General features: G+C 35.7%; 1 protein-coding gene across 22 annotated transcripts in view; it reads left to right on the forward strand.

The window, feature by feature from the left end:
* znf385d (zinc finger protein 385D) overlaps window positions 1-19,689 on the forward strand; it is a 235,096-nt gene that overhangs the window by 159,859 nt on the left and 55,548 nt on the right. The window contains exon 1 of one of the 22 annotated variants that reach the window (XM_067412151.1): window positions 11,143-11,302. The exons of 20 other annotated variants lie outside the window; for them this stretch is intronic. The gene's annotated coding sequence lies outside the window, so the exon portion shown is untranslated. Of the gene's footprint in view, window positions 1-11,142; window positions 11,303-11,430; window positions 11,939-19,689 lie in introns of those variants that run through there. One more of the 22 variants, XM_067412142.1, reaches the window with a different exon arrangement.

Raw genomic sequence — 19,689 nt, forward strand, 5'->3', positions numbered from 1 at the left:
GAGAATACGTCATATTAACAAGTTTTATTATTTATTGTGCTTTTTGAAGCTTGTCAGCCCTGGTCCACATCCATTTGTATTGTGGGATAAAAAACAGCTTAGACATTTGATTAAATATATTAGAAAATAAGTCATACCAGTTTGGAACAACATGACGGTCAGTAAATAATGGCAGAATTTTCTTACTAAACACAAGCTTTCACTATCTATCTATCTATCTATCTATCTATCTATCTATCTATCTATCTATCTATCTATCTATCTATCTATCTATCTATCTATCTATCTATCTATCTATCTATCTATCTATCTATCTATCTATCTATCTATCTATCTATCTATCTCTCTCTCTCTCTCTCTCTCTCTCTCTCTCTCTCTCTCTCTCTCTCTCTACACACATATATATATATATATATATATATATATATATATATATATATATATATATATATATATATATAAAATAACATTTCTAATCTGAAGAAAAGATCATGAAGCAGGACACATAAATCAGTTTGCCTAATCTGCTCATCCATTTTCTTTCACCCTTTCTGAAAATTCACGAAGAATGGCAATATATTACATATGATGTATCTTGTGCATCTATCACCTTTTCCCTTTCATCTTTGGTATCACGATCCGTGTCCTGGTTAAAATTGCTTATTTCTCTAGGTTTAAAAGGGGACCTATAATGCTTCTTTCACAAGATGTAATATAAGTCTCTGGTGTCTCCAGAATGTGTGTGTGAAGTTTCAGCTCAAAATCCCCCACAGATCATTTATTATAGCTTGTCAAATTTGCCTCTATTTGGGTGTGAGCAAAAACACACTGCTTTTGTGTGTGTGCCTTTAAATGCAAATGAGCTGCTGCTCCCGCCCCCTTTCCAGAAGAGGGCGGAGCTTTAACAGCTCAACAACAACAAAGCTGGAGAATCTCACGCAGCCAAAATGAGGAAAGTGTTCAGCCTTACATTGTTCAAACCGGAGTCGACACTGATGGAGAGACTCAGGAAGAAGTTACAACTTTTAGACGTTTCTGAATGGTTAGTGGATAAATTGATGTAGTTGCTGTGGAGTTGATTCAACTCATCCACTAGCATGTGCCGTCATGTTCATCTTTTGTGCAAATCCAGCATTGAATTGATCCTTGTTTGTGAAGCAGTCCGGCGTAAAATGACGGGGGCAGGGTTTATGTAAATTTTGGGGTTTGTGATGTCACTAAAAAGAAGCTTGTTGTAGTCCCTACCAGCCGTTTGTTGTAGTCCTTAAAAAGTCATTTCTGTAAAAGAAAATATCTCTCATTGCATTGAACTTTGAGTGTCGTAACACTTTGCAGATGATCAAACAGCAACATTACACACTAACTAAAGTTAAAAAAAAATTAAAAATCATAATCAACCACCCCTTTAAACATTCTTGAAAACAATTGGGATAATGTAAGTAAGCAAATCAACAAAACATATTGTGCCTTTAAGTGAACTTTACAGAAGCGCAAGTAAAAGATCTGCACATATTACACATATCTGCACATTATACCTTCACCCATGCTGTTGGATTCTGGCTTTGGGCCAATGGCTTGTAATTGAAGAAGCAGGATAGTTCATTTCATGCTATTTTGCCTCTGTGTTGTGTTGTGTTCAGTGGCGTGTGCTCATATTCACCTTCCTCTCTTTCACACCATGATCAATCTTGTTCAGTTAGCATGGAAGATAACCATCAGGAGATGAATGGACTCATTTCTGATGTCATGGATCTTGTTAAGGATTTCTCAGCCCGTCTCTGTGAGGAACACTTGAGTGAGCATGAGCGATTCTTCACTTTCCAAAGGAATTCTGCAAGACAGAACCAGTTTCCAGAAATATTCACATATTTACAATATACTGATTTTGATGGCAATATAAAAATCAGCAACATATTTGCAATGATTTCTTATTATTTGACAATTGCATTTTCTTCCTTCTTGGATCTTGTCTCATGTATATAAGACCATTAAGATGTTTTCAGCAGTTTCTCTAACATAAGTTTCAGAAACAAAAACGCCATAAGAATTGGAAAGTTCAGTTTCAATTCATTCAAAACTGATTGAACAATTTGTGTGCATCAAATTTCAAAAATATTTCTGGAAGTCTTTGACATTTTCCTCGTATTTAAACTTTGGTAAAAAATGTTTTTTTTTTTTAAATCACTGTTTTTTATTGCAATTTATCTATATATTGCTGCATTTAAATGCAAACAATCAAATATTCTTTCTATTATTCATTTAGTGAAAACTATTTAACAAAGTTTTACTGCTTATGAATTTACTTGGCAACAGTGAATTTGTTTTGTGATTTGATTTTAACCCTTAAATGCATGACTGTTTCGCCAATCATTCTTACATATTCGGGTCTTTATCGACCCGGATCCATATCTAACACGGAAGGATCTCTACCTGTCGTGATAATATAAAACTCCTCTGATATTAGAGTAACAATTACAGAAGAATAAAATAAGCTTTTGGAGCTTGAAAGGGCTCCATTTGAGCAGATGTTTTATGCCATCATCACTGTCCTCGTCAGAGCTCATTTCCCAGTAAATTCAGCAAATAATGGGCTAGTTTTATGTTTGAGGTCACGAATATGAGCCCATTTGCGATCTCTAACATACTCTCAGAACTATATAATTTTCAACGTCTTCAAAATCAATATTTCGATCGCTAACAGCTTCACCAGATCCATCCAGTGACAGTTACAGTCATATTTGATTGCGTTCAGTACTTGTTCTGCAGTAAATCGCTGAGCCATTTCATGTTTTTCTCATTATTTCGTTTTCTCTCTAAATGAGTCGTCACTTCAGCGTTGTGTATCAGACATTGCCACCTTGTGGAATAAAGGTGAATTGCACTTATTCTGTCATCTAAGATTCAATTATTGTTGTGCAGAAAAAATATACGTACACTCATACACACCTCGGGTCGTTTGCGACCCTATACAATTTTTACAAAAAATGAATACAAAAATAGGCATTCTTTTATAATTTTATGTTTTTTTTTCTTGTTATATTCTTTATAATGAATTGATTGAGGAATACCAAGAAGTTTGAAGTCTAACTTTAAAAATGTACGAGGTGGAGGGTAGTGAATGACGTCCCGGGTCACTAAAGACCCGAGGTATGCATTTAAGGGTTAATCGCTCAGCTCTAGTTACTGTAACATCATCAGTTTCAGTCTAAGTTGTTTTGCGAGTCTGAAGGCGTAGAGAAACTTTGGGAGGTCTGCGATACGGCCTTTTGTTGGCTAAATGTTGTATAAATCTAAACATAGCTCTATTGTTGGAGTGTTGAGACCTGCGTAGGAGGCTCTGCTGCAGAATCTGTGATCACGGTATCTGAGTTCAGTGAAAACCCCACTCGCAGAGGAGAAGCGAGATGGAGATGAAGATACAAGTGGGCAAGAGCTTCTCATAACAAGCATAAACAGCTCCAGAAAGCTCGACCTCAGGCTAGGAATGATGAAAATAGACCCATAAGTCCACCTCTGTAGATTACTGAACCGCTTCTGCTTTGTTTGGGAGGTTAGATGCATAACGTTTATATAATTCCTTGAGTGGAGGAGAAACTTTCACAGCTGTTCTGTCACGGTGAGAGTAGAGCAGACCGGTCGAGCATGCACTACAGTATAATGTGCTTTCCTAAAGTGCTCCTGTTATGCTAATTTTCGAGTCTCTTACAGTAGATTGACATGCATCCAAGGTCAAAAAACACTTACATTTTCTCATAATACACACTGCGGCATCACCTCTTTTCTGAAACTAAACTCCTCCTTTCTGTTGTGATTGATCTACTGCAGCCAATGAAGATCATAGGCTAGGATTATGCAAATTTGTTACGAAAATACATAGGTTTGAGCCAGAAGAGAGACTGAAATTAATGACGACTTGTTTCAAGCAGTTCAGAATCGCTTCCTTCTTTTAGGAGACAATGGGTCAGATTTACTAACAGTTTGCGCCAGAGCAAACTCTCTTTTGGAACCTGGTCTCATGGGAGAGACATACCCGTGGGCACGTTTTCACGAGACACAAAATTATGTACCGGCTGCAGTTTCCAACAGAAACGAACACTAGAGGCCTGTAAAACGTCAATGAGCGCTTTGGCTCGTTTTCACACACAGTTTCGACGACAGCCGGGGTCGGATTATGGATTTGTAAAGCCTCGTTTTGACGTCTCCTCATACAATATCATGTCACCGCTTCTTACCAGAGTGCCTGATTTGTAAACGAACGTACTTTGGACTTTCCAGCTCTACGCGTTTCGCTTTTTTTGGCTGCAACCAAGCTTGCTCGGTAGCTCAGCCGATACGGAGTTGGACTTACAACGAGGAGTCAATCCCCCCCCCCCCCCCCCCAACCCGCCTGGGTACGAATCCCATGAAAGGCGACTGACTGGGACAAAAAAAAAAAAAAAAAAGAGATCTAAATGAGCTGAAAAACGGTACACGATCGCGGACGCTTCTTACGTCACGTTTGCTTTTGTTAACGGCAACGGGTAGGTTTAGGCGTAGCGACAGTGGGAAGTTATTTTAAAAATGCAACGGAGGGCATATGTCAAATCAAGAACCGCGGCGATATGTCTAAAAAGCAACATCATAAAACCGTACCTCATTCACCCTATTATCTGCTCCGGCCCCCCAAAAAAAGGGAACACGCTTTTAGCGCCACTCAGTGGACATTTTGCAGCGAAACTGCAGCGATATGTACTCACTGGTACGTATTTCGCGACTCGTGATGAGACCAGGTTACTCTTCTGCCGTTAAAAATGATCGCCAGGATTTAATAAAGACACGCAGTGAAAAATTAGAGCTGAAAAGGTGTGGACAGGGTTATTTTTGCGGCTGACCTTATTGCATATGCATTTATAAGAGTTTCCCTTTCAGACACAAAATTTATGGGAGGAGAGTATTTAAATTAATCACACAAGGTGATTTACTAAGGTTTGTGCTAGTCAATTTACTGGTTTTTTGCGCCATTATTTACAACCCAAAAAAGGTCTTAACTCTCTGGAGTCCGTTAACGCGCCGGCGTGTTTTGCATAATTTTTTTCACGTTGCAGCAAAACAGACTTAAAATACTCCGTCATTTCTTGTCATAGAGACACAAGTAATATATCAATTGAAACTATACAATATCTTCTTTTATTTGTATACACTTAGAGTAAAAACACGTTGTGCTTTTTGTAAAATAAAGAAAACTAACATGCGTGATCTCTCGTCTCCCTCTGAACGAAGTCCAATCTGATAGTTCTCAGAAAATGAACTGTAACTTATGAATACTAATGACAAAAAAAATGACACTTATGTCTAAAGAAACGATGAAATGTCAGGTTTTAAATCGTGCAAATCACATCGAAAACAAACATTCTGTGTTTATGTAATCTGTATGAAAACAGAGCCATGTCAGAAGTCTGTGATTCAGCTCATTATCCGCTAATGCGGCCACGCCCACGGAGCCAGCGCTATTCAGAGGCAAATTCAGAGGCAATACTTGTATGCATTGTCTCAATCGTGTATTTATTGTCCTGAAAAGTGTTTATCTGGATGGTAAAGCCGTGTTTAGTGATCTCTAGAAGACATGCCATTAGTTCCTAGTTCCTTTTCTTCTTTATATGAATTTGTGGCCTGAAGGTGTACATAGCGCCCTCCGGCTGCAAGTATGAATTGAAAACACAGTATCCAGCACTCATAGTGATGACAATAAATATTGAATAAATATTACTCTGAATAGAAAATTGACATAAATATATAAGAATCCATCAATATTTCTCCAAATGCGCATGCTTTTAAGCTAAAAGCCTATATGAAATGCCATAGAGGTAACATAATTGTTCAGACACTTTGCATCACGGAAATACATGATATTTTAAAAAATATAATAGAATACTATTATTTTAAATTGAGCTGAGACATGATTACAGAGGGTTTTTTCACAGCCTACCTGACTGAAAGGCCTCATTAATATGCAAGTCATTTCAGGTCATTATTATGCAATTCTTTTGTCTTCTCAGCTGTAAATGACCCATTATTCATGATAATTCACGCCTCCACGCATACTGTGTTTCTTGACAAAAAGTGTCTTACAAAAACTAAATCAATATGTTGTTTTATATGAAGGAGTAGGCAGCATAATTTTTACATAATTCTGAAGCAAAAACTCTAGTCTACAACCTCCAATACCCAGAAGTTTTGTCAATAAAGATTTCATATAGTATTTTGGCCTTATTTCAGTGACTTAAGTTTTGTTTTTTCAATAATCACGCATAAACATTATTCCTTCAAAAACAAAAACATGTACATACATGTTCCTCACATATTATGGTAGCCTAGTTTGTGCTGAATACAGTGTAATGACACTTGTGTCATTAATATGTTTATGAACAACTGAAAAAAGCAAAATGTCAGTGCATGTCAAAACTTCTCCAGGCCCCAAATCAGCCTCAGACTCCAGAGGGTTAAACCAGACGCTAAAGGCCCCGGTATACTTCAAACAAAATCGAAGAACGAACTGATGTGACGTCATTTTGAGCAAAATCAGGCCAAAATGAAGTTCGTTTTGTGTTCTTTTTGGAAGTTCGAAACAGCTTGCCAAAGCAAACTTTCAGGAAAAGTTCGCTCCAGCTGCAAAACACCTTCGTACTACCATTGGCTGTGACGATAACGTAATAAGAGGTGAGCGCTGAGGCTCCGCCTTCACTCGCATGGGACGCGTCTTTGACTCATTTCGTGTGTTGAGTTCGTTGAGGTAAGATCTTCGCAAGTGAAAACATGAACACACTGGATAGCCACTTTATAGTACAAAATGAAGTTGTGCTTCTGATAAAATGAGGCACTAGCACTGTTTTTCATGTTTGATACTGTAAAGCTGCTTGATTTTAAGCAATCTATTAGATAAAGTGCTATATGAAGACGTGACGTGACTGGAGTGCTACTTTGCAGAGCTCGTGCTAACATTCCCATGATGTTATGATCAGACACTTTTCTTATGCATAATAATAAATACTTGCTGTTTTCTCATTTTTTGTTGTTTATTTTGTTACTGAGAAGATAGTGCATGGCACATATTTACACATTCTTCTAAATGTCGATCTCCGCAGTGTGGGCGGTGTCAGATGTTCGTTTACAGTATATTGCTGGTCACGCATTTCGAACTTTGTTTTACCCCTAAACGAAGAACAAAAAAGAACTTCGTTTGAGGTATACCGGGGCCTTTATACTCTCGGTAGGTTGCGTTGGTCATTACGGAATTGATCCAGCTGCGTCTGTGTTCATTAATTTAATAAATAGCAGAACTTTCCACTCCAATCTGCACTTTTTTGAAATTGAGCTCTCACGCTAATTTGCCCTGTTTAGTAAATCTGGCCCAATAACTTTATTTGTCATGAACTTTTGATGCTTTACATTCACAAACAGCTATATTACGGACTACATACTGTAAAAGGTGCACTATATAAATGCTGGGTTAAAAACAACCCAAGTTGGGTTGAAAATGGACAAACCCAGCAATTAGGTTGTTTTAACCCTGTGGTTGGGTAGTTTTCTTTAACTCAACTATTTTTTAAAAAAATGACCGTATTGCTTGCTTAAAATGAACCCAAAGTATGTTGGAAATTAACATTTTTTAATAAGTTTAATGAATAATTATTAAACAATAATGCTTATTAATAAATGTTCACCTTTTTATTATTATTGTTGCCTCTAGTAATTATGTGTCAGATTTTTAATTTCCAACATATTTTGGGTTCATTTTAAGGCAGCCATATAGTAATTTTTAAACAATTGTTGGGTTAAATAAAACTACCCAGCATGTTGGGCAAACATTTAACCCAACCACTGGATTAAAACAACCCAATCACTGGGTTTGTCCATTTTCAACCCAACTTGGGTTGTTTTTAACCCAGCATTTTTAAAGTTAATATCTGAAAAAGCATAATATGACACTTTAAGGGATGTTCCTGGTCATCATTTCTCAAGGCATGTTGTTCCAAAGAAATTACTAACTTCATGAATCACAATTCAGGCAGTTCCTGTTTGATAAAATCATCCCACCGTACTTTCCCGTCCAAGAGTTTGGGGTCAGTAAGATTTTTTTCATGTTTTTAAAAGTCTCTTCTTCCCACCAAGGCTGCATTTATTTGATCAAAAATACAGTAAAAACAGTAAAAATGTGAAATATTATTACAGTTTAAAATATGTTTTCTATGTGAATATATATTAAAATGTAATTTATTCCAGTGATCAAAGCTGAATTTTCAGCATCATTACTCCAGTCTTCAGTGTCACATGATCCTTCAGAAATCATTTGATCCAAGAAACATTTCTGATTATTATCAATGTTGAAAACAGTCGTGCTGCTTAAACCATGACAGTAAAGAATATGAAATAAAATCTTTTGTAACATTATAAATGTCTTTACTGTCACTTTTGATCAATCTAATGTGTCCTTGCTGTATAAAAGTAACGGTTTGGATAGTACACTGAAAAAAAAAAAAAAAAAAAAATCTTGTTTTTACAGGAAAACGCTGGCAGCTGTGGTTACCAGAGAATTCCTGTAAAAATACAGCAGCACAGATGACTTTACTGACAAAATATGTAAATTAATTTACAGTGAATGAAATCACAGCTGAATCACATTAAAAAACTGTTTAGTTACTTTTTTTTGTTAATTTTGCATAACTGTGTTGTATATAATTAGACCATTTCCTGTATTTTTTGCATGTAATTATTGCTTATTGTGCATCAATAAATGATAAAATTAACAGACTGAATCACATTAAAAAACTGTTAAGTCTACAAAAAAAAAAAAAAATTGTTAATCTCGCATAATTGTGTTGTATATAAATATACTATTTCCTGTATTTTTTACATGTAATAATTGCTAGAAAGAAATTATAAAATATAATAAATATATATATATATATATATATATATATATATATATATATATATATATATATATATATATATATATATATATATAAGAAATTATAAAATTAACAGGGATATATTATACATAAAATCTAATCATAATATGCTGCATTTTTATGATTTAATAATAAAGTTATTGTGGGAAATCTCAAAAATACATCTTGAGAAAAGACAAAAGTACGGTGTTCATATTAGGACTTCCTCACACATCAGTCATACAACGAAAAGGCTTCATGCCTCAGACTAAAAGGCTTCAGTCATCGGACAAAACGGCATCGCGCCTCAGACTGAAAGGCTTCAGGTCTCAGGAAAAAACAACGTCAGGTGTCAGGTCTCATACAATTAGGCATCGAACTAAACAGCCTCAGACCAAAAGGCTTCAGACGAAACGGCCTCAGACTAAAAGGCATCAAACTCAAAGGCATCAGACGAAACGGACTTAGAAAGAAGCGAATTGCCCCGCCTCAATGTGATGTCACGTGCACGCAGTTTTCAGTTAAATATTACACTGAGTTGTATAAAACATATCCCACTGAGATTATTTTGTAAATTTGTATTATTCACTAGTTTTATTTGCATGTAGGCTATAAAAAGTTAGCAAAATAACACATTGAAACTAGCTTGCATTGTGAACACATACGAAAATTAACCATGGTTAAAAGTGTGTTAACTATGATTTTTTTTTTTTGGATTGATAGGCTATTTGTATAACAATAATTTTACTACAAATACCTTAAACTATAGTATAGCAAAACCATGGTTAATTTGTGGTTACCATGGTTAACTACAATAACCATTTTGTTTTATTTGTAGTAAAACCATGGTTCATTTTTATAAGAGAGGTAAAAAAAAAAAATATTTTGAGCTATTTGAATGCGTAGTTATAAGTTAAGCTGCTTTGTGTACGTAGGTTACCAAGGAAACGGCTTTATTTCTGCTGTTCCAGCGGCACCTACTGTCAGAGAATCGATTAGGCAAGGCGATTTTATTTATTTAGCACATTTCATACACAATGGTAATTCAAAGTGCTTTACATAAAAAGGAAACAAATACATAAAAATAAAAATGGAATGCATAAAAGATTACAATAAAAACAGAATACCACTATCTGGTTGGAAGAGTCACATTTACATTTTCATTCAGCCCGTTGCTGTTTTTCTGCAGACCAATGTGAAAATCGGCATGTTCTTTTCTGTTCTTTTCTTTTCTTTTCTTATTCACATGAATACCATCAACAGATAGATTCTACATAATTAACATGCACACATACACACCTTAAATTAATTTGGGAATAGTAACAGTAAAAAAAAAGACAACTGAAGGACGACATATGAGGGGATAAAAGCCAACAGAAAGTTAGGCTATACAAAAAAAAATAAAAAAAAATGATGCCTTTTAGTCTGATGCCTTTTCGTCTGAAGCCTTTTGGTCTGAGGCTGTTTAGTTCGATGCCTAATTGTACGAGACCTGACACCTGACGTCGTTTTTCCTGAGACCTGAAGCCTTTAAGTCTGAGGCGCGATGCCGTTTTGTCCGATGACTGAAGCCTTTTAGTCTGAGGCATGACGCCTTTTCGTTGTATGACTGAGGTGTGAGGAAGTCCTAATATGAACACCGTACAAAAGAGCAAAATATCACTTGAGAAATTTATTTAACAGCCATTGTTAATAGTTGTAAACAATTGGATTAATTTTTATTCAAACAATGTTTTCAAAGTTTGGAACAAATTTGTACCAGGCACACAACAACAACCCACACTCTCCCTGTCTGGAATGTTCCACAGTATGGCATAAAACAACTGAACGCATTTCAACGTACTTGTATACAACATGCAAAGAAGCTACATGTAATGGTTCTTTAAACTATAACTCAAAGTATGTTGGAAATTAACATTTATTAATAAGTTTAATGAATAATTATTAAACAATAATGCTTATTAATAAATGTTCTCCTTTTTATTATTATTGTTGCCTCTAGTAATTATGTGTCTGATTTTTAATTTCCAACATATTTTGGGTTCATTTTAAGGCAGCCATATAGTCATTTTTAAACAATTGCTGGGTTAAATAAAACTGTCCAGCATGTTGGGCAAACATTTAACCCAACCACTGGATTAAAACAACCCAATCACTGGGTTTGTCCATTTTCAACCCAACTTGGGTTGTTTTTAACCCAGCATTTTTAGAGTTAATATCTGAAAATGCATAATATGGCACTTTAAGGGATGTTCCTGGTCATCATTTCTCAAGGCATGTTGTTCCAAAGAAATTACTAACTTCATGAATCACAATTCAGGCAGTTCCTGTTTGATAAAATCATCCCACCGTACTTTCCCGTCCAAGAGTTTGAGGTCAGTAAGATTTTTTTCATGTTTTTGAAAGCATTTTCATGTCTCTTCTGCCCACCAAGGCTGCTTTTATTTGATCAAAAATACAGTAAAAACAGTAAAAATGTGAAATATTATTACAGTTTAAAAGAGCGGTTTTCTATGTGAATATATATTAAAATGTAATTTATTCCTGTGATCAAAGCTGAATTTTCAGCATCATTACTTCAGTGTCACTTCAGAAATCATTTGATCCAAGAAAAATTTCTCATTATTATCAATGTTGAAAACAGTCGTGCTGCTTAAACCATAACAGTAAGTTCAAAAGAATATGAAATAAAATCTTTTGTAACATTATAAATGTCGTTACTGTCACTTTTAATCAATCTAATGTGTCCTTGCTGTATAAAAGTAACGGTTTGGATAGTAGTGTACATATTTTCTCGTTGAATATCCCTTTTCCCAAGACAAATATGTCATGAATGGGTGTGGTAATTGACAAGTTTGCATCTTGGGAAGCTCCGTTTGGAAAGCAGCGTCTCAAACACTGGTCAACAGCGAGTACGGACATCTCTCATATCACAGTGATGCAGACGGAGCACCGGCGGAGAGGAGAGCTGCCCGTTTGCTGCGTAATGAAAGGCTTTGCTACAGCAGCAGGTGTGTGATACGGGCTCTATTCAGGAAGGTCTTTGTGTCTCCGTGTGTGTGGGCAGAGGTTGTGCTGAAGCACCTCAATTGAAGCTTCCACTGCGATGGCCATTTACCCATCAGCCTTTGCTCTCCGCTCCCATTTGTCAGTGAGTGCTTTTCTCAGTTCAAGAGTCTGTGCTCTTTATCCTGCAGGGTTGTCTTTTTCACCGCGGCCAGATCCTGTTCACTTTCACATTACTGCATTTTGGACATTTTGACTATTTGAGTACTGCATTTACCAGTTTTTAGCAGGTATCTGGTATCTTTTTGTATCCATCTAAACATCCAAAATATACTTTTTTTGCGTCCAATTTGAGTCACTTTTATATGTGGGCTCAACAGTATGTTCGTTTCACTCGCATTTACAACTGTGCAAACTGTAAAACGTATTTAGGAGTAGGCTATACATGTAAATAAAGTCTTGTCAAATTTAAGATCATAAAAAGTCTTAAATGGTATAACAAAAGTCTAATTATTTTAAAGTGGACTTAAATTTGAGGTTGGAAAACAGGAATAATGATACGGCTTAATGTGATTATTGGCGATTATTTAATTGTGAGTGCTGCACGTTCAAAGTCAAAATGCGGCATTTTTACAGGTTTCGCGGTTTCAGAGCAGTTCGCAATCAATGAATACCGTACATTTATGTCAAACAATTGTTTATGATGTACTGTTGATGAATTACGACATTGTTTACTTTATAGTGTTTGTATTGTAATTTGTTTTAGATGGTTGTTAGAGTACATATTTTATCTACCTCATATATATGAATGAGCAGCTGGTAGCAGGAAAGACATTTCAAAATAAAAGTCCTGGTGTATTTTGGGCTTTTTTCTTTATCTGGCATTTTAGAATATACATAATAAACACAGTTTGAAGCAGAAATGTTTAAAAGCAGTGTAGTTTTTGTATTCAAATCAGTTAAATAATTTCCTTGTAAATGTCTGTTCGTATCCCTTTAAATCCCCTAAAGTTCTTTATGCACTCCTAATTTTTTTCAAATTCACTCAAAAATTAAATTTCTGTCATTAAGTACTCAACCTCATGTCGAACAAAAAGTATTCTTGACACTTTATAATATCAAGGTTGAATCACTGTAGTCACGTTGATTATTTATCAATGTCTTTAATGCCTTTCTGGACCTCAAAATGTGCAATGACATTGCTGCCAAAGTGTGGTTCAGATACCCTCGGATTTCATCAAAAATACCTTAATTTGTGTTCTGAAGATTAACAAAGGTCTTACGGGTGTGGAATGACATGAGGGTGAGTAATTAATGACAGAATTACATTTTTGGGTGAACTAACCCTTTAAGGGCCACATGTCCTACTTGGGGAAAAAAGTAAGCGTCAATACATATCTAATCTGTTATTTTACAATTTTGCCTAATTACAGTCCACTTATTTATATTTGTGCATGTCTAAACAAAGTAATTTTCTCTTGATGAACATCTTTGGCCATTGCAACACCCTCTAATCCTCAGCGTTTGGCTGCTGCTATCCCGGACTGAATGTCATCATGTTATTGTTGATGCAAGCAAGGTACGACCCAAAATGCCACTGTAACAAATCACAGAATTAAAAATGAGCCCCCGTTTTGGCATGTTTGCATATGGTCCTGGTTTTCGATCTGTATGAAATGTCATGCAATTAACATTTTTTAATGATGCTGTCAAGTACCCGCTTACTGTTTCAGATGCTTTTAACGATTTGGACAGACTGATTAGATTCAGTTTTGTTTTAGCATTATTTATGTACGTACTATTATAGTGTTTAAGAATATTTTGAAATCAAAAAGGATGTGACGTTTACACTTGCTCCTGAGAGCCTCTCTTCCATTCAATGACACATGAAACAAATGCTTATACAATGTTCAGGATAATGCTGATTCTGTACTGTAATGTCAATGTGTCATGCAAAGAAAAGGGACTCATTCAAACTATAGTCTCACTTAGTCGAATCTATATATTCTATAGTCTCAAATATACTTTATAATCAAGCTATAATAACAGTTTTTATGTTTGAGTTCATGTTAGAGCTGGCCCCTAATAGTTGACTAGAAGAGGCTTAGCCGACCAAGATTTTATTAGCCGGTTAGTCGCAGGAAAAAGGTTATGTCACGCAGTCTGTGAGGGATGAATCATTAACTGGTAATCGTTAGGTTGGTCCTTGTGGTAATTACAGTATGTCGGGCTCCAAATTCAATCATCCATCGACCTCAAATGTGGCTTATCATTTTACATGTAAGTATGTAAGCTCGCTCTAACGTTAACCTAGATGAATGTGTGTTATTTGTTAGGAGCATATCCAAGTGTTTGTGCGGAGTGTGGAAGCTGAAGTATGGACATGGAGGCGCCGGCGCGATCACTTGCATTTTTTCAACTTAAAATACTCCCGTCATTTTTGGTCATACAGATAAGAGTAATACATCATTCCAAACTGTAAAATGAACTGAAACTTGCCGTATACTTGCCTCACAGACATTATAAATATATCCATAGAAAGCTTGAAATATTTACTTTTAAACTAAACAATTTGAGTTGTTCAAAAAAACACTTTCTGATTATGTAATCCATATGCAAGGTGCATTTCTCTCTATAGGTGCGTTCACTGTACTGCGGAGATGCAACTTCATCTTTGTAGCCGACACTGCCTCAGAAAACACTAGTTTATAAATAAACAGTTAAAATGTCACTTTATAATAATAAACTTAGGCTATATAAACTTGCTGTTTTTTCCTACACATTCATAATCATTACTTTTGCCAGTGCTTCGCAGCAAGCTTTATGTGTGCGCTTGAACGCAATGCATATATTCTGCCCTCCAGTATATTTAAGTAATTAAATTAATATAAACATACTATTAGTCGACTTATGGCTGAAATGAAGGACTACTGGTCGACTAGAAAAATCTTTAGTCGGGGACAGTCCTAGTTCATATTGAGATCTGACTTTTGATGGCAGACTTTGGTATCTTGGCAAATCAGAGTGTTTACATGGATCCTAATAATCCGTTTGTAATCCGATTGAAATTTCATTTGGATGGTTAGGGGTGGTTTGAACCTTTTCTAATCCATTCAATAGGACTTGATCGGATTGAAAACCGAAACTGGAATGTTCTGCACATGTGCATTGATGTAGAAATGCCGAAATGACGTATGACACACAGAACAAGCTGTTGTTGTCGTAGAATATAGTGCCAATCTAAAATTTTCCTTCCACTCATTGACTGTGAAGTGGAGCAGGACAATGTCGTCTCATCAGAACTTGCTTTTAATAATCTCCATTTTGTCTGATATAATGTATCGAGGAGAAAACATTTTAATGTGCATGCAAGATATCTCATTTGAACATTAAAGTAGGAAGCATACATAAGGAATAAAACTGCCCCGGGAACAACGTGATGTTGTTTCATTCTGTAAGGCTTTAAATGTTCCACTTTGGTAGCTGTGATTTATATTTATATATCTCATTTAATTTCAATTCTCTTTTGCTGCAGCCCTCTGGCACATGCCATAACTCATCATTATATGTTCAATAAGTCAGATAAGCAGTTCAATATTTAATATGTTTCCCTCAGATTTGTTTGGATGTTATCTGGGTCTCACGGGTAGATGATTCCCACTCACACGGCGCACTTCCATGAAGCGTCTGACTGTGGGATAATGTTACATGTGTTAGTTAACATGAAGGAGATCTTGCTGTTCATCATCCTAGCCTCCTCATCCCCATCTGAATTGCAAATTCCGGTGGTTAAAATCAATAGACGCTGGGATTAGGATTCACGCACGTGGGCGTGTAATTGGGAAAAACATAAGGGCTGGTATTGCTTCTGACAGGTCATTTATCCCACTTTAGTTAATGGTAAGCATGGCTGGTGTGGATTTGGTCATCAAAACTCGATCTATGTTTTCTCTCACGCTTTGTTTCTACAGAATAAACACTTTGTAAGTTCTGCTTGCCACTATAAGGCGGCCTCCCTTAGGAAAGCCCGTCCAATAGATGCATTCATAAAAGCAACAATCAAACAAGACTGTTTAATTTTTTGTGGTCTGAATCCGCTCTCAGATATTTAGAGAGTCATGAAGCTCAGCAGTTCACAGAGCGATTGATGCATTGATTATAAATCCTGCTGAAGGAACTTAAAATAGGCTGTCTGAATAATTGATCACTTGTTTTGGTTAAATAAAATTCTAATTAATCATAATTATAATGCATTTTTAATGTGCATTACACTTGAAATATATTTAAACATGATATGTAAGTAATGCTTTTCCTTTCAAGTTACATTTGATGCAGTTAATTTATTTAAAGGGGTGGTTGATTATGATTTCACTTTTTTTTTAACTTTAGTTAGTGTGTAATTTTGCTGTTTGATCATAAACAACATCTGCAAAGTTACGACGCTCAGAGTTCGATGCAGAGGGAGACATTTTCTTTTACAGAAATCACATTTTAAGGACTACAACAAACAACAACGAGCTTCTTCCTGGGTTAGTGACATCATAAACCCCGCCCCCGAGAACATGCAATAAAGGGGGCGGGGCCATGTTGGGCTGCTTTAGAGAAGAGGAAGAGTTGTTGTAGTCGAGTGTTGTTGACATGCCGTCATTTTACGTCAAACGAGGGTCAATTCAACACAAAAGATGAACATGACGACACATGCTAGTGGATGAGTTGAATAAACTCCACAGCAACTACATCAATTTATCCACTAACCATTCAGAAACGTCTAAAAGTTGTAACTTCTTCCTGAGTCTCTCCATCAGTGTCGACTCCGATTTGAACAATGTAAGGCTGAACACTTTTCTCATTTTGTCTGCGTGAGATTCTCCTGCTTTGTTGTTGTTGAGCTGTTAAAGCTCCGCCCTCTTCTGGAAAGGGGGCGGGAGCAGCAGCTCATTTGCATTTAAAGGGACACACACAAAAACGGCGTGTTTTTGCTCACACCCAAATTTGACAAGCTATAATAACTGATCTGTGGGGGATTTTGAGTTGAAACTTCACAGACACATTCTGGGGAAAAGTATATTTTTCAAAAAACTATTTTAAATTTCGTCAAATCAGTTCGAATCATCAAATTGGGGCAGCAGAGGCGTTGTCCCGTCAGCTGTCAGCTCCCGCTGCTCAAATCCGTGTTAAGCACAGACAGTCTCATAAGTAGGAAGACGAGGTTCGCCGTGGGAGGTTCACGTTCACAGACTGACATGTTTACGTTGCATGAAGATGCTGCGTGTCAGGAAACATCTTGCGTCTGTCAGTGGGCAACGGGAGGCTGATTTAAGATGAGTTTGAATATCTTGACATCCTGAAGTTTTTGAGCTTCCACTTCCTGCAGGAACAAACCAGATTTGGACATTTGAACATGAATTATATACAGGGAAGTGCTATAGGGCACTTAATGTGTCAGAGAACATTTCTGAAGTATCCCTTAAAGCAATTTAGGAAAACAACACAGTGTTTTCACTCAGACATCTTGAAGTCGTAAGAGTGATGCTTTTTTGCCAGTTAAATCAGTTGTTTATCTTAAAAATTCCTTGTGTGGAAAATAAAAGATGTACTAAAATTTAACGTTAACTGAATGTGTGCCATGTGTGGCACTTTAACCTGATACAGATTGGTTGATTAGAATAAACCTCTGATGTTAGCGTTTCCTAGCTTATTTGGACATATAAAAAAATTCAGCATGGTTTAAAGTTGGCATGTATATTTTTGAAATGCATGTTATTGAACAATTCATCCGTGCCTTTTTTTTTTCTTTTTTTTTTATTTGACTTTATAAATTTTAATCAAAAACATTTAATTTGTAATGCCAGACTTCTCCAATAATTTAATCAACTTAAACTCTAGGCCACTTCAAGCTCGCATTCAGATCCGCCTCAATCCAATAAACATCCGATGGATAGAACCAAGCCCCGCCCTGCATTTTTTCTTTTTTGATCATCAGCAGCAGAAACGATGTCGGCCTCAGAGGTGTGGAAATACTTCAGAATTACTGATGACAACCGACACGTTGCGAACTGCATGCAAATCGTGCTGAATGACAGACCAGAAGCGTTCTCTCGCGTTATCGGTTCTCCTCGCGCCTGAATGGTCAAATACACACATAGTTGTCAAAATGTCCATTGTGGGGAATATCTCACGTAAATACAGTCGGTTATGGCTTAAGTGGATGTAAACAGGTGGGTGAAAACAGGATATGTGTCAGTATATTACATTCATGGATTCGGTCTTAAAGGGAGAGTAGCCTAATTAAATATTTGTCTGTCATTAATGTTAATAAAACAACAAAAGATGTTAAATAAATGTATATATATATCATGAAATAAAATTTCTCATATCATGGTCATATTGTGCACTCGTCCCGTATTCCACCTTGAGAAATCTAGGTTGTGTTTACACTGGTTATAGTGTAAAAAATATAGTGGTTCACAGTGTTATATGTTCAGTAATATTAGTTTAGCGCTTTTTAAAAAGCAGGTTAAAAAAGATTCTATTATTATTATTATGACTTTGGTAATTGTGCCCTTTGAAGGTTATTGGACATTGTGAAATTTGTGCTTTACGTTTGTGACAAGCACATAAAAATTATTACTTTTTTCATTAGAATAAGTAATAATTCATTAGTAGTAATAAAGAAGCTGTCCTACATTCATCAGTCTCACTGTGTTGTGCTTGGAAAACTGCCACATCACCAAAAAAGAAAAGAAATTAATAAATACTCGGTCCTTAAAAAATGGTATCAGTGCATTTAGTACATTGTTGTCGTGTAAACATACACTTAATCTTTTCGCAAACTTGCTCTGCCACTTAAACAACTTATCTTTTCAGCTGACATGAATATTTCAACATTTATCATCATTGAACATCCTACACTCTAAAAAATGCTGGGTTGTTTCAACTTAAGTTTGGGTCAAAAATGGACAAACCCAACCATTGGGTTAAATTTTTAAATGCATTTTTTAACCCAACGGTTGGGTTTGTCCATATTTGACCCAAATTTGGGTTGAAACAACCCAGCATTTTTTAGAGTGATATTTCACTCAAAAATCAGATTACTAAACTTAAGGTTGTGAAAAGCATTTCACAGTGACTTTACAGTAGTAAAAGTGATATTTGTTTTTAATGACCCTACAAGTTCGATTAACTTGAATCCAAAATAGGTGAGAAATTAAAAATCAGACACATAATTACTAGAGGCAACAATAATAATCAAAAGGTGTACATTTATTAACAAGCAATTTAATAAATGTTTATTGTTTATTATTCATTATTTTATTAATAAATGCTCATTTATTAAACATATTAATGAATGTTAATTTCCAGCATATTTTGGGTTCATTTTAAGTAAGCAATACAGTAATGTTTATACAACAGTTGAGTTAAATAAAACTACCCAGCACTTTGGCCAACATTTAACCCAACCACTGGGTTAAAACAACCCAATTGCTGGGTTTGTCCATTTTCAACCCAACTTGGGTTATTTTTAACCCAGCATTTTTTAGAGTGAACCATCTAAATATGAGGAATATATATAATATTTTTTATTCATTTTAAATATTTTAAATATAAGGGAAGAAGAAAACACAAACTTGGATAAGGTATTTATCTGACAAAATTATTTGGCAAAAAATGCAAACTACAGCTACAGGTTTTATTTTACTTTTCTATTAAAAAAATTCATAGAATAACAAAAAACTGACAGGAAAAAGCATACATT

The sequence above is a fragment of the Chanodichthys erythropterus genome, chromosome 2 (assembly GCF_024489055.1).
Source record: "Chanodichthys erythropterus isolate Z2021 chromosome 2, ASM2448905v1, whole genome shotgun sequence".
NCBI classification, from domain to species: domain Eukaryota; kingdom Metazoa; phylum Chordata; class Actinopteri; order Cypriniformes; family Xenocyprididae; genus Chanodichthys; species Chanodichthys erythropterus.